Here is a 16,605-nt window from a genome sequence, read left to right as displayed (position 1 = left end):
CATGGTCGATCTCGTGTCCAGTACTGACACCCAAGAATTTCATTCAGACTGAGACCGCCCATGTTGATATTTCAAGCCATCGTCCCACCTAACAGACAATTTAGTTTGCGATAGTTTATTAACATGAGATCAGCGAGCGGCATTGGCATTCAGGGAAGGAAATCTCACGTCCTTGCGACTCATCAGACTATGACAGCTCATGGTAAGGTGACCCGTCCTGGAATCCCCAGAGCCACTGGCTTTGTCATTATTCAAAAAGCTATTATTTTCAAAACTGATCAATGTTCCAAAGATAGTGTACGACGCGTTCAAATTATATAAACAATGAACATCATTAACTTCGACACGAAGGAAAACGAGGACTTGATATAGAGGTTTCCAAAATGGCTCTCAATGATACCACGCTGCTGTTGGATTCAAAATCGGTCACGTCCACGGTGAGGTATAATCCGCCGCTGAAACTTGAACAGCAATCGTCGTACGAAATCTCGCTGATCTCCGCTGAAATCTGAAACAGCTTTTTCAACGTCATCATCAGCAATAATTGATTTTTGCACGTCGTCGCACTTTCCCAAAAAAGATTTATCTCCAGGTGGCTACAACATGACAGGCATCGTCCTGGAAATCTCACGACTGATCGCCGCCATTGGAAATACCTCATTCAACATTAAAATCGAACCAATTACTCCATGTTGAATACTCGCATTACTCTCTCTGGAAATTACATCCTACGATTTGACGTCCCTAACCCCATCTGATCTATTCTGGGGTTCAAAAAACTGAGTGCATGACGGAGATCTCCCCATCAATATCACCGACGTCAACAGCATACTCACTCACTGCTCGATCGTTCAGGGATCCTTGTCCTCTGTAGGCTTAGCCTCCAACGTAATTCATTCCACATCGATAATCGTTCCTCCAGGTTCTCTCATGCAACTTCATCCGAATTCGTTCATTTAATATCCTATCATGAACACTTACGCCATCTCGTAAATTACCATGTGGCTACGGATCAGTCTGGCAGTGCTGTCGATAACAACAACGAAAAAATCACCTATTACCAGCACGTGAGGCGCAAAGCGTCGGAGACAAAAAGCGGTCTAAAAATGTCAGTTAAGTTAAATAAAGCAAAGAAGAGACCTTCAGGTGTTCAGCGTTGTAAAATTATAGGTGGATTTTTATCCACGCTGTTTTGTTCTATACGAACAGAACTTCCAGGCATTGTAGCCAAAGCTGCATCCATCGATTTCAAGGCTGCCGAAACTGGAGCAGCCTCTTCACCAGGATCGACAGTAGAACAAACAATAGCTAGCAAAATCATGTCTCAGTCACCATCGATGACCACAGCACCTTCTCTTGTGGAAAAGATGTCAGTGTCCAGGGAGGAGAAGAAGGCTCTTTAAAACAACGTCTAGGATCCTTAGCAAGCGATCCGAAATAATGTTTCAGGACCTGGACAAAAAGGTGAGTTCACCAGCCCCTTCCCTGCGTCTGTCATGTCCTGGTATGGCTTAAAGCGATTATGGTAATTTTTTTATAACACATATAGTATAGCATCATGTATTCTAGATTACCTCCCCATCATTTCAGTCTCAAGGATGTTACTCCCCAGGATGACTCCACCACCGAGTACGAGTATGTGGAGTATCAGGATACCAACAACACCAATCTCAATGCGAGCACCCATCGAGAAATAGAGACTCGTCACGAAGATGTTTACCTGATTCCCCATAAGTCCTTTCTGGAAGTTCGTAGGAAAATACAAACTTCAGACTGAAATCCTACAGCCAAAGCACAAATCAAGCTCCAAAATAATGGATGTTCGTTATTAAAGTTCGTGCAGTATTAACAGAATAATCAAACCATCGAAGAAATTAATGGCTATTTACCTCAAGCCAGCACCATCCTGATCCTGATCATGTTCAGCGATGACTACATGCAATTGTGTGCCACTAACATGTGGTCTTTCAGAGACACAATCGCAGGAGGAACAGTAGGCAAAGACATTCGTACGGTTGTAGTCCCTGGTGATACCGCAGATCCGACGCATACGGATGCTGCCAACTCCATCTTCTACAGAACGGCCGAAGCTGATGCACACAATAGGTACACTTTTGCTGCTATCACAGCCAACGCTGAAGGATCAGAACTGGTATCAGCTGCCATTCGCTTCCTCTTAGCACAGCTGAGTACTACTGATTATAACGTGGGATTCGCCTCTCGACACCCTCTGACCAAGTGGACACGAGATATGCATGTCTTCCTCTCAACATCATCTTTGGTGTGTGTCCAGATATGCATACCATCTTCCGAGGCGTAAAACACGGTGGTGCTGAAAAGAGACTCACCCGCCCAATACATGCACAAAGCAGAATCGGTATCGGATGGTCAGTTTAACATGACGTGGATGCCCCAAATCACACCCTCCACCCCACACATGCTCAAGCTTGAGACGCCGTTAGCCTATTCATCAAGGCACTGTACTTCGAGCAGCACCGCATTTACATTCAGCAGCTCACAGTGACTCAGATAACTACCTCTTGGAGAGTCAGCACCAAACCAGGTAGCGAGCTTCCCAGCACGTCTTTGTCACCTTTCAGATGGCAGCACAGCGTGATGAACCACAAATTCATAACAAGTACATCTCTAAGAATCTCAGTCTGTCTCGCATTCACGTCCTCATCAACTCCAGACAATTCCCCCTGCGAGAACTCGAATGCAACTCCGCTGTGGGGACCCGAAATTATTCTCGTGCCTACATGATGCTGATGGAGGCAATGCAAAAGTATCAAGATAGCGTTTGAAGATTTCACTAACTTGTATTCCATTTTCCACTTCGATGTCTCCAAACATACCGAGCGTCTCAAAGACTCCCCTGCTGATATCGAAATCCGATGGAAGGACGCTTTAGGAGCGGATAACCTCTGTTACGCCCTGGTCATATAAGATCGATTCATGAATTTGGATGTCCTTAATTGAAAAATGAAGATCCTTGTATAGAAAGCCCTGTTTTCGAACGACTTATTTGTTGACACCATGACTTAAAAACATCTCGTAGGCGACGGGATGGAGGCTCCATTGCCACCGCCATTATTCCTTTCATCAAAACCATGGCTTCAAAGTTATTCACTAACATCCTGGCCCCTGTAGGAATGGCTTCATCTGTACGAGCCATCACTGGAGCTACTCAAGAGGCCATCCTGGGAAACGGTGTGTGTGAAAACAGAGTCTCGAGACGAGCTCCTGTGACCTCATATACTGTTAAGTCAATCGAGGCTACAAAAATAAGAAAAAAAATAATAGCATTTCATATCACGTCTTAATGACGTACATTCCATTAGATGTTACGCTGTCTCCAAGAGCAGAAGAAAAGTATTGTTGTGGCTTCCACACATAAACCTATCACCATTCTCTTAAAAGCTACAGCACTCCTTCAATCTGATACATTCATGCTGACCCAGAGTCAAGCCACTGCCTTCATTAAACATAAAGCAGCTCGGAAAGGCATCGTTCTGAACTTATTCTCGTCCTCTGCTCCTTGGTATCACAGGAACCTTATTGCCAGAATTGCTTGATATCGGTAAAGGACTCCAGTTGCCAGGAACCACACGCGGAAAAGGAATTGCTGACATTGGGAAGAAAATTTTTTTTAAGCAACTTTGATCTCGACTATCTCTTAGCCTCGAGCAACTTTCGATGCGTCTTTTCCAAGGATAAACTTCCCGAACAGATAACCACCGACGAAAGCTGCATTGTAAATCTTCAAATTATTATGATGGACATGGCACACACTGGGTCGCCATTGTCAATGATCATCATTCCGACGACGTATACTATTTTAATTCGTTTGGTTTATCTCCCCCTGATGAGGTCACATGATATCTATGCTCAGGACATAAAGGAGCTTCAAAACATCAATGATGGCACCTGTGGATGGTACTGCGTCGATTACATACAGAGCGGACGTCGAGAAAAATCCCCCGTAGAAACACTTTTAGATCATAAAAAATACGCAGTATAATGTATATAGTACCATGAACTCGAGGTGTCACAAGTGTATAGCCAAGACGGAGAGCGTGGACCCCATCCAGATGGTCACCAAAAATAAGTGCCTCATGGTCCAATCCAGGTGTACTGTGTGAAAATCACATTTCATCAAAGCAACATGAGGCCACTACAGTGAAGATGAATATGTATACAACATGTATCATTGCGTGAGCTCGATACGAGCTGCGAGGCCCTTCATGTGGAAAGAGTGTGTGTGTGATTTGGATTTTTAACGTAGCTTTAATAATTGTTCAGTCATATTGCTACGATGTCTGCAGTGTGACAGTTAATAATGATGTCTATCACTGGGGCATCCTTCAGCAGGCATGTAGCATGATGTCCCACCCAGTCACATTATCCTGACACCAGGCCGACCAGTCCTAATACTTACCTCTTAATGCTGTGCGCCTAGCGAGGCAGCTGTAAGTACCATTTTTATAAGTCTTTGGTATGACTCGGCCGGGGTGGAAAGAAGGCTTTGCGTAGGAGAATGTTAAAGACGCGGACATCGACAAATTCTCGGAGGAGCTATGAATGTCCATACATCATCGGAAAACTTCCCAAACCTCGAGGTGGATGGACGCTGCCGGAACGTAAATACAGAGGGCCGTGGAACGCCTTAGATCAACAAATGGATGAAGACGATCAGCCCCTCCCAGGTCAGGAACCCTACAATGGTATCGATACCACAGCGATGCACCATGATATCTGTTACAGCGGTCATCCCAGCGATAAAGCGGGATGCTATCGAGTCATGCCGAGGGACTTAAAAAGAACTCAAGCTTAAACATTTCAGAGAACTTGTCGACCGAGCTTTCATCAGAGGCATCATAGGAACCAAAAATAAGTTGGCCATAGGTATGTCTAAAATCGGCATGTCAGCTGATCTCGATCACGTCGATATGAGACATTACAGCGCGTACATAGATTGTTTCTATTATCTCATGACGGTCATCGATGTCTTTAGTAAATATTTCTGCGTCATTCCTCTTAAAAACAAAAAATGAGATTCTGTCGTGCAGGCACTGGATGAGATCACAAAAGAACGAAAGCCTAATAAACTCTGGGCATATCACGGGAATGAATTTTAAAACAAAACCATCTCAGACTGGCTCAAAAGAATAATATCACCTTGTACAGCACCCATAATCGACTCAATGCCTCTATCATTCAACGCTTTAATCGAACTCTCAAAAACAGCATGTGGAAGAGCTTCACCAGTGATAATACCAACTGATACTTATATTTTCTTCCAGACCTCGTTGACAACCACAATGATACTTTGCATCGAAGCATTCAAATGACCCCAGCAGAAGCCTACTCAAAATACTCATTGGGTTGTCATTATAAAATAACAGCAGGTTGCAGAAGCCTTATTTTTTAAATCCAAATTTAAAGCAGGAGACCGCGTTAGTTGTTAGAATTAGCAGACAAAAATCCACCTTTGAAAAAGGACACACTCCCAACCGGACTGAGGAATGCCTCGTCGTCGGTCGATACCATTCAAAAAACCATTCCAGTCACCTATACCCTCCACGATTCCTCAGCAGAGCACATCCAAGGGTCTTTTTACGAGCAGGAATTACAAAAGACCAGCCAAGACGTCTTCCGAGTTGAAAAAGTCATCTCAACCCGAGGAAGAAAATCACCCGTCAGGTGGTCTGGCTATCCTGGACACTTCAACTTGTGGATTCCTACTGCTTCCCTGACCAAGATAGGGCTTCCAAAATAATCTTTTCGTACTTTTCCCTCAAGGCCTTCCGAGAAACAGCTTTACATTTCTCCGCATCGTTGTTCGAATACGCTATTATCTCATTCGCATGCTTCAACCGGACATGCCACTCCTCCTCACTTAACTTCCACTCTGATTCAGGTCTCTTATCACTCAGACCTAACTTATCCACATGTCATGGATAACATGGCAGAGATATATTCACTATATCACAGGCATACCTCTAATAAGAAAAACAGTGACAGCGATAACGAAGTGAGCCAGAACCCCCTTTGATACCCCATAAAAAGTGAGCCAGAACCCCAATTCTCAGGGATATTTGAGCCAGAACTCAATTCCTCAGGAGTAGGTGAGCCACAAAGCTCTTCCATAGGAACAAGTGAGCCAGAACCCCAATTTCCGCTGCTGCTGACATTACAAATGAAGGAAGACTAATCATGTACCACTCTTTTGTCATCGCAAACTTCAGCTACTACTGTATTTTTGTTCTTTCTGTATCATTGTCTTTGTATATGTAAAATCTGTATGCATATAAAATGATATCTTAGGGATGTATTGGTAAGTAATTATTTTAACCAGTGTATTTTATCACTGCATGTAAGTGTAGATCATATTCAGTTCATGTAAAACGATTTCTCTGCATTGAATTTGTAAAAAGAAATTAAATTTGGGAGGAGGGTCTTAAGTTATACTGGCCAGCCATTATGCAATATTGATTTAACACTATATGTAATTGTAGGGAGAATAATCTTTTCATGTTGATGGGTTTTCCTGCATTGATTATTAAAATATAAATTATAAATGGGACAGGAGTATGAAATTTTAGCATAGAAACAATTCTTTAACGAGAAAAAAAAGGTGATATTAATGATAGAATGTATGTCTGATTGTTTCTATTTCTTATATTGTTGTTTTCAATCGGCAAAATAGCTACGATAGGAGCTCAGAATAAAAATGATGTTCTGTGTATATATTCAAAACTAACATTCCTTATATTCACTATTGGACTGCTGTTATAATAAACATTCAAGTGACTAATGTTTACAATTTTCAACAGATTTTCTGTCATTTTAACAGAGGATTGTTTCAAAACATAATTTTACTATATACAAAATGGGCGCATTTTTGGATAGCTGTAGGATAACTTTAGATTGAGAGGCTGTGTCAATATAATTCTAATGCTGCTGAAAATTACACACGTAAAATCAAGAAGAAGAATTATATTAATGGTGGTGGTGATGCTAATGGTTGTTGCAGTGGTGAAAAAAAGAACGATGATGGCAACTATGAAGAAAAAGTAGAAGAACAAATAGAGGATACATGAATCCATTTGTTCATTAATGGGGATTGCTTATCACGGCAGAGCTTAAGGAAGACTTCTTCAAGCTACTTTTCCCCAGCGGCAGTAGTCCGATAAATCAAACCCCCAAATTAGTGTTCATACCGATAGAAAATATGTGTCTGATGTCGCCATTTTATTAAAATGTGCAATTCTGCTGCATGCAAATCTTGCCGGAACACACCTGTGAACATTTTAGACACTGGTATTGGGTAACAGCCATATCTAACATGAAATTCATAATGGCCACAGGTCAGAGGTTGGTGCTATTCCATATTGATCTAGTCACCTAACACAGGATTTTATCCAGAAATAGTATGTACAAATCGCCATAAAGAACTCTTCAGCCACCGGTAGCTCAACAGCCATGATAAATATTGGTAAGAGTATAAAATGTATATATACTGATGTGTGAAGACAAAATTGTCTGCAGATTTTTGTAAGTTTTAATTAATAGGCGATATCATCCACTAAAACGCCAGTCAGTGTCATTATAGGTTTGGGGCTGATTTATCGGCCTACAGTGGCAGCTGTCATCCTTATGTTTAACTGAAATTTCCATTGTGACCCCTCAGGTGCTGCATGTGTATTGAAGCCATATTGGCATTGTCTTATTTCTTGATGCATTACAACATGACAATTGTTACATGGGTCCTGCTGTTTCTTGTCTGATCAATCACATCTCTTGTACAATTCTTTGTTACAACCTAGCGCATGCTCAAATTGTTTGCCCACTTTGTCACAGTTCCAGGTACACTCTGGTTGATCGTTCAGTCCCAATCAATCTAGAATGCCATCCAGGTCATGGAAAGATTGGGATACTTTATGGCGATTCATCACTGTAACCCTCTGAGTGACCAGCTTTTCGTAGTTCTGTATGTCACTCCTTAACACCATCGGACTCACCAGTCATTACCAGCGATCCCATTCTAGAAAGGGGTTTGTATTTGGAAACGTTACTATAGCATTCTTGTTCGTAGAAGGAACTGCTTCCTGCTTAAGCTTACGCCAAGCTCTTAGGAGTGTTTAATACTGATGACAATCTTGTTTTCAACCTCTTTTGTCATTGCCTGCCTGTGACCAGGCTTTGACTTGGATCCAGACCTGCCTAACACATAATTGGCTATAGTGGATTTAGGAACATTAAACGCATCTACCTCCTGCCTAATCAACGTCAACCCATTGATGACATACTGTCCAGCTTTTTGTAGAGACTCTGTCATAATTCATGACCTTCCTTATCGACTTGTGTTTCTATTTCCTTGGCATTTCTGAAAAGAAGTGTATTAACAAGAGTTAAAATAAAAGACAAGTTTTATCTTCATTTTAATTTATGAATTATTGTAGTGGCAATATGAAGTTCTATGATATCTGTTTAAAATTCCCCAAATTTTTTTTTCTATGAATTGTAATGTTCTGCAGAATTTCATGGACTCTGTTATGTTAATTTATTTTTCATTGTTCGTTTGTTACTTTATCTTGCTTTTAATTTCATTCTATGCTATGGATAATTGTGTTTTAGACTTGACTTTGAATTTAGTTCGTGTTCTACCTATCTGAATCACTGATTATCATTTAGTAGCAAGCATGTTTATCTTAGTCTAAGTCAGGAACTTTGGACATTTCCTATGATTTGCCAGGTCTACCTGTTGCTTACTACATTTTATATTATAATTTTAGAAATAGATTCCTAATTATAACTAAGATTTGTTCTTGTAAACATTTGGAGCCTTCCAAAAGGAAACTTTACATCTTTAATAGCTTTTTTTCTTCAGAAAATGCCAATTGTGACCTGATGTCGGGTAGAGGACTATATAATCTTATTTCTCTAGAAATTAATTATTCATGCTTTAAGATTTTAACACAAACAACTGCATCATTATTGTGTCCTATAATTCATTTGGGTTGGAATTTATTTATTCAAATTATTTAATTCAAGTGATTCTTAGCTGGAAATACAAAGTGCTCAAAAATAACATTTTTGGAAATAGACTTGAATTTGTAACGAAATTTCACATACGGATTTATTCTTGGATTGTAATATTGTGATCCAACGAAAGACTGTTGGAACATCACAACTACTTGGGCCACCACAGGCACACCAACACTTCCAGCATTGGATATAATTTGGATTTCCATTAAAGTTTATTCAGAACTTTAATCATTAGGATTTGTGTCTGTTATTTTGGGATTATTTGAGATTTAATTCGCAATACCTTAACTTCTTACCTTATTTTTTTATTTTTTATTTATACATTTTCACTTTGTATCCATGGGAAGTAAATTATTTGTTGAATTTTACAAAGCTTGTTGCTTCTCACTTTTTATTATTATTTGTTTTAAGACAATAGACTTGTTATAACTAAAACTTAGTACAGGACATACATTTTCATGTTGTAAAAAAAAAACGAAAACAAAATGCCCAGACATAAAAGACCATTTGATTTAGAAACATTTTTTCAAATCCTTACAAATTCATTGATTATTTGTTTTGTTTGAAATGTTTTTCTCTTCTGTCAGTCTGCTTGTGACTTAAAACAATGCTTGGTATGTAACTTTTCCAAATTTGTTGAATAGTCTTTATCATTCTATACGCAACACTGATGTGTTGAAAGAGGCTATTTAATACAAAATTTGAAGTGTGTGCGTCTTGTCATCATCTATGAAGAACAACTCTCGTTTGTATGAACTTTGAAGCTCCATGCATACAGACAGATTCACGAGTTTTGCTCTTTAATCGAGCATGAATTCTCATTTCAGCAAACACATTAAATTCTGCAGCATATTATGGTTTTACGTATAATATGTTTCCTTGTTAGGGGGTAACAAAAACAGGCATTAACTATTGAAATGAGGTGAACGAATTTGGCGAACAACTCGATGGAATTAATTTAAGAAGGTAGTTAAGCCACTCTAAAAACAATGGAGAGGGAAATGTGGACAATCTATACTTTCAGAAAATTATCAACGTATTTTTGTGATCTATTTTAGTGTGAAACATATAACATGTTGGTAAAGTAATTTGCGTATTTCAGTCCTGTATTTTTATATAAAGTTATTTATCAAGTGAATGTGGAAAAGAACTGAAACAGATGCAATGATCAGAGAAAAGATGCATATATTCACTTGTAACAGGCTGACGCAATGAGTACAATAAAATGAATAAAAGTAAAATTTCCCAACCTCATAATCTCTTCAAAATGGGAGAGTAAACCACACAAACTGATATTGTGCAAAAATTTTCAGAAAGCTTCCAGTATTTTCCTTTCTATTGTGTTATCACTGAAAATGAAAGAGGCTTTCTGGCAAAGTCCGGATATGACTTTACATAATAAATGAAAGCGGTAAATAACCGTTGGTTATAGCATAAATGGTTGACTCGAACTTAATGTTGAGAAAAAGGCAATAACCTGAAGGAAAAAAATCATACCGAGTTTCAAAATTATTTCAGATTACCCCATGACCCGTTCTGACCTAGAACCCTATCTATATGCTGTTAAAAGAGACAAGGTAAGTAACTTATAAACGCTTCTTTACACTCCTGACCCTCGATTTCATGCAGCTATTTAAGTATTCAGGCACAAAGCCGTAACCTATAGTATGTTTTACTCCCGAGATAGTTTTCTATTCATCAACCCATCAATAACTTTTCATAGTTGTACCAAACTGAAGTTAACGGCTCCAGAATTTACGAATTGCGCAAATTTTGCCTGTCGGGACAATGTTATGCTCTACTGGAACTTGCGGTACTTATTTGAGAGATACAGTGTTATTATAGTACCTCGTTTATGGTATGATAGATAGGGTCCTATGTCAGAACGGGTCATGTGTGTAATCTGAGGTAATTTTGTCACTCGGAATACGGAAAAAACCAGATGTACTGACCACCAACACTGATTTCAATACGGATGAAGATAGCATGAGGGTTATCGGGCTGGCATTTTTGAGTTGGAAAAAGGTCACATTTTGCCATCTTAATGAATACTCCAGAAATGTGCTTAATTATGTGTTTTAATATTTTTTACAGCCGTAATAAACATTCAGTGCATTGTGTGGTGTAAATTTCAGGTAACACCAATCGAGGATGTACTGTCACCTTTGGAACCACCCGCTATCAAAATAAAGCGCCGTAACTAATTAATATTGTATGTATAATTTTCAGACTCGGCAGTGAATGGAGAAATCGATCTTTATAAAGATTATTATGCAAACACTGATTTGAAAATATTTCCCTATCGGCAATGGAATATAAATATGATCACAGTTTATTGACCAGGGCAATGCTGCTTACTGTCCATCTGATCCAGATCAATACGTAGGGCACAACCAGGCATCAAAATCAGTAGATTTCACAATTTTATTCCAATAGATTGGCCTTTTAACCAGTCGATTTTTAACGACGTACATTTTATATATTTTAAGGGGATTAAAATAAAACAAGAACATTCTTTGCCATGTTATGTATTCTCAGTTATGACAATAAGCTTCTGACTCGTACACTTTTGAACCAGTCTTAAACAATGAGCTGGCATGTTTATTAGAGAAATATCATTGCTCATATGCATTTGTGTTTGCATATGCCTGGTGACAATTTCTTCCTCCAAATAATATCTTAAAATCCACATTGCATGAAACACATAATGCCAACTCAGGACATTTGCTACTCACCTGATTGCTCTCAAACTCTGATTTCCCTGCATTACTGAACTTGTTCCAATATTTCTTGGCCGTTGATTATTTTACCATTGGAAGAAGGTGCATTTTTCTCCATTTTGACATGAACTGACGGAAAAAAAGAGAAGAGCTCCTCTTAAATATTCATCTTATAAATATCAAAATACTTTCTCACGTGTTTCTGTGGAAACCACGTTTTGGTCGGTCTCTCCTTTTTTAACTCGCTTCAGCCAAATGTCAGCCGGTATTTAATCAAAGACCCCAAACATCATAGACCACCACTGATTCCTTTATTTCTTACAACACTTGAAAAAGCTTTATGCCTTTGGATATAAACACTCCAAATTTTAACAATATGGTTATATATGTACGGTTTTTATGCACACATGTTAGCCGTTGTTGAATGGTTATTAATCTGACAGCACGCATCATTCAGCGATTGAAACTATGATTTTTTTAAACTAATCCAAAAGAGTGAAACTTTGTACTTATCCTGCCTACATTTCGCTGATCCTGCGAAAATAATAAAAATGTGAGTTCAGTTGCTAATTTAACATTTATTATTCATTAACATCAACTCAGAAGAATAACAACTGTATTTCACAAACATGATTCAGTGTATTGAGGGTAGACAAAACATTTGTAATAAGATGAACCGAATTGAAACTGGGTGGCAAAAGGAAAAGCGTAAATTTTTAACAGTGAAAAATCAAAGTTTCCTCATATCGCACTGACATCGGGCATTTTGTAACACTTTCTGCCAATGTTTATCAAGTGACAATGTGTAGCAGCAGGTTAGTGAGCAAATTACATGGGGGGTGGGGGACCTTCAGTAAATTTCTAACAGTGAAGACAAAATTTGCCTTATACAACAGTGACATTCTATAGTTTTCCAATATACTTACTGTTGGTGTTCATCAAGTGACGGTGAGTAGCCGTTTAGAGATCGTATTAATTCTAGGATGAGAGAAATAAAACCGATATTAGAATGTTTTGTGTGTCTTTCATAACTCAAACTGAAACCCCACCTTTCTGTCTTGTGTGATAGTCTATCAATATGCATGTGTATTTGAGCAATCCTACTCATTTCTCTTCTTCCACTCCTTCTGTGTTAGTGTATGTGTATGTAGGAGAACATCTACCCTTTTCCCGACTTTCACTCCATATATGATAGTAGTGAATAGGGGCACTAGAGCGACAATGGGAATTAGCATTAAAAACACCCCTGGGCAAATATAGCGGCAATGGAAATTTAACATGGAGAAAAATCGTGGGCAAATATAGCGACAAGGGAAATTAACATGGACAAAAAAAATCGTGGGCCACTCTAGCGACAAGGGGAATTGAACATGGGGGGAATAAAGTGTGGGTCTATCTAGGGACAAGGGGAATTGAATATGGGATTTTTTTTAATTTTTGTTTTTAAAATTTTTTTTTAAATTTAAAAAAGGGGTAGACAATGGAAAGTCATTCTCTTTTCGAGAAATATGGGTGGCCCTGAAAAAGGCCTTTGGCTTTCTTCTATTTTCTCCATTTCCTCATCCAGCCCCTAATCTTTCCCCAAATTCCTTTGTTCTTCTTCTTTTCATTTTCCGGTATCCAGTCCGGGTGACCCATGGCTCGGAACTTCTGTTGGATTTTTATCCAGTTATTGTTCAGTCTCTCATATTCTTCTTTTTTCTTTCTATTCTCTTGTTCTTTTCTATCTTTTGCCCACCTGTCCTTAATTTTCTGCACTTCTTCCTCTATTATCATTTTCATCTTTTCTTCCGCTTTCTTTAGTTGTTCACTGTCCCTTTTCACGAACTTCCACTCTGACCATTTCTCTAGCTCTTCTAAATAACATCTCACTCCTTTTACCTTGTCCATAGACTCTTTTATAGTCCCCACTCTTACATACTCTGGTTGAATCAATCCTCTCAATCTCTTAACTTCTTCCTCTATCATCTCCTCTATCATCTTCCTCGCTAATTGTAGTTCATTGACATAGTCAAGACTTTTTCTCAACCTCCATTCTCTTTCTATCCTTTCAATAGTATATTCTCCATCCATCATCCAAAAGTAAACATTTCTTAAGTCATTAAACAACGCCGACACTTCCATCTTGTATCTGTTATTCCGTAGAATGGTTCGAACTACGAACGTGGTGGGTTCTTATAGTGAAAGCGCGGACGTGATGGAAAACATCCCCCTACAAACATAAAATTGATCTTACCTAGATCATGACCAAACAACGCGCGGACGTGAAGGAAAACATCCCCCTACTTTCTCATTTCATATAATAAAACCCAAACTATACTCTCCACATACGCTAAGAAACAATAAAGAAACCCATAATCTACTATTCACACAAACATACCTGAGCTCTTACAAACACTAACACACAAACACATACCCTCACACTAAAAAGAGTCAGTGTTTATATTCACACTACTCTACCTTCACACATTGGCAAATTGATTGTTATTTCTTTTCTAGAGTATTGGGTAGCCCTGAAAAGGGCTGTTGTTTTTTTTTTTGAACTCCAGATGCACCTATCTAATGATGGCACCTTCCTGGCCTGGCGCCACACACGCATCTTCTTCCCCAGTCTCCTTTCACCTTTCTTCTTGGGAGTGCAGAGGCGGGATATGTGGCTTCAGAATCCCAATTTTCTGTCTCTGGGATCCTGAAATTTCCTCTCTCCTCTTCTTTGTTTCTTCTCTCCTCCTCTTCTTTTCTTCTTCTTTCCTCCTCCTCTTTCATTCTTGCTTCTTCGACAATGGCCTCCGCGGCCAGTTCATTTAGTATGCTCCTGGCATATTCCAGGTGCATCTGGAGTTCTAGCAGTTTCACAATTCTGGTATTCATTGTTTTGTCAACGAATGAACAGGGTAGCTAGACTGTCCAGCGAGTTTCAATTTATAGTGAAAGCGCGGACGTGAAGGAAAACATCCCCTAAAAAAACAGAATTGATCTTACCTAGATCACGACCAAACAACGCGCGGACCTGAAAGAAACACTCACTCACTTTTTATACTGCTCATCACTATTCTAAAAAATTTTCATTAATCACTTCAATAGACTATTCACATACGCAAAGCAATACAATCAAACCCCAAATCTACTCTCCCACACCTCAAACAGCCAAAAAAAAACCAAACATCATCTTAATCTACTATTCACACCAACGTACGTGAGCACTTACAAACATACAATCCTATACACAAACACATACCCTCACACTAAAAAGAGTTAGTGTTTATATTCACACTACTCTACCTACACACATTGGCAAGTTGATGGTTATTTCTTTTCTAGAGTATTGGGGTAGCCCTGAAAAGGGCTGTTTTTTTTGTTTTTTTTTTTGCTATGGCAATCTTTTAGTTTCTAAGAATGCGATGTCCTCCGAGGATAGACTTTCTGGCGATAGGTCTGCTTCTTCGGAAAGAGAAGAAGAACTCTTTGGTGTCGATACGACAATCGACAAAGCCTCTGTCAGGTTCAGGTTGCTGCTGCTGCTGTTGTTGTTGTTGTTGTTGCTGTTGCTGCTGCTGTCTCTGAAGTCTGTACTTCTCTGTCCATTCTTCTTTCTCCCTGTTCACTTCTTCTCTGAAGAGCTCTTCTATCAGGTCTTCAGTGACTTTTAACATTCTCACATTCTCTATCTCTTCTGGCTTCGGTATCAGACTGTGTCTGACCCTATGCAAATTCACGTAGGCTTCGTTTAGCTTAGCTAGTTTGGAGCACATCTTCGTAGAGGATGAGTCGACAATGGATGGTTAGACTGGAAACAACCCGGTTCTTAAAGTCAAAGCGCGGACGTGAAGGAAAACATCCCCCACACGGTTTTCGAGCCGCAACGTTCAGTGAGTGTCATGAGAGGGATAGTAAGAAATTAAAGAGCATGAATCAAACATTCTTATAGCCAAACAAAAGACAAAGGCATTTTTTTCAAAACACAACATTTTTATTCAAAAATCACTTAACACTAACCAACAACAACAACTCTAACATTTTTTAACAATAATCCAACACTATAACATCAAAAATCTTTTTCAAACAATTTTTTTCAAATCACAAACATTTTTTTCAATTCACAGTCTACTTTAAACAGGGCTGACAACGTTGTGAATGAAATTGTGATTTCCACTGTTGGAAGTCATTAGGCCATTGATGGACACTACGTTTCCTAGCTTGAGACAAAATATAAGCATAATGGTCACAGAACCATCGATCTACTTTCACATCGTTTCTAGAAGAAGAAGAAGAACGAGGATCAAAATGAGTCACTAAATGTTCTAAGGAATAGCCCAAGCTGCGATGATGCAGAAAATACACACAATATTGTCCACACACCAAGGAATCTGTGCCTTGTAATTTCACATTATTGAATTGGGTGGTTTGAGCATTTCTTCTCATAAAGTCAATAATATCGTCTTCCAAAGGAGGCAATCCGTACGAATCGAAATATTCCACACATCCTTCTTGAGGAAAGTAAACGGCTACCCAGTGGGTTCCTGGGAGATGACTGTCGTCCGTGTTGATCACGTAAGCTTGATGGTCTTGAGGTTTGCGATGAGGGAGTTCATCTTTAGCACAGACGACAGGATTCCAAGAAGCCGTATACGAACTGTGGTTCAAAAGGTAATAAAGTTCCCAGGTATCCATTTGTGTGGTTTTTTTTCTTCTTCTTCACAGGTAATAATAAGTCATCAATTCGATCCTGACTTTTTGCTTGAAAATGTCTGACAAATAACCGTTTCTTCGTTTCGTCTCCTCACTTTGATTCAGGAGAGCTTCGATACGATGGATCTCTTGAGTGGTTAATGAT

At 39.1% G+C, this 16,605-nt stretch overlaps 1 protein-coding gene and 2 long non-coding RNA genes across 4 annotated transcripts in view; 1 reads left to right on the top strand and 2 right to left on the bottom strand.

The window, feature by feature from the left end:
• Positions 1–16,605, bottom strand: part of LOC149804804 (TNF receptor-associated factor 3-like) — a 222,455-nt gene that overhangs the window by 114,159 nt on the left and 91,691 nt on the right. The window lies entirely within an intron of this gene.
• The window catches only part of LOC149804807 (uncharacterized), a 47,268-nt gene that overhangs the window by 10,041 nt on the left and 20,622 nt on the right, over positions 1–16,605 (top strand). Inside the window, exon 2 of the long non-coding RNA XR_016414480.1 lies at positions 10,570–10,628. This is a non-coding gene — a long non-coding RNA (uncharacterized LOC149804807). The remainder of the gene's footprint in view (positions 1–10,569; positions 10,629–16,605) is intronic.
• LOC149804808 (uncharacterized) lies at positions 7,447–13,004 on the bottom strand. Its single transcript, XR_016414482.1, has 3 exons — positions 12,698–13,004; positions 11,787–11,900; positions 7,447–8,389 (listed from the first exon to the last, which is right to left on the bottom strand). It is a non-coding gene; the product is annotated as an uncharacterized LOC149804808 (long non-coding RNA).

This window comes from Sinohyriopsis cumingii, chromosome 2 (genome assembly GCF_028554795.1).
Source record: "Sinohyriopsis cumingii isolate HCF-2022 chromosome 2, ASM2855479v2, whole genome shotgun sequence".
Lineage (NCBI taxonomy): Eukaryota > Metazoa > Mollusca > Bivalvia > Unionida > Unionidae > Sinohyriopsis > Sinohyriopsis cumingii.
This window is presented reverse-complemented; position numbering and strand designations above follow the sequence as displayed.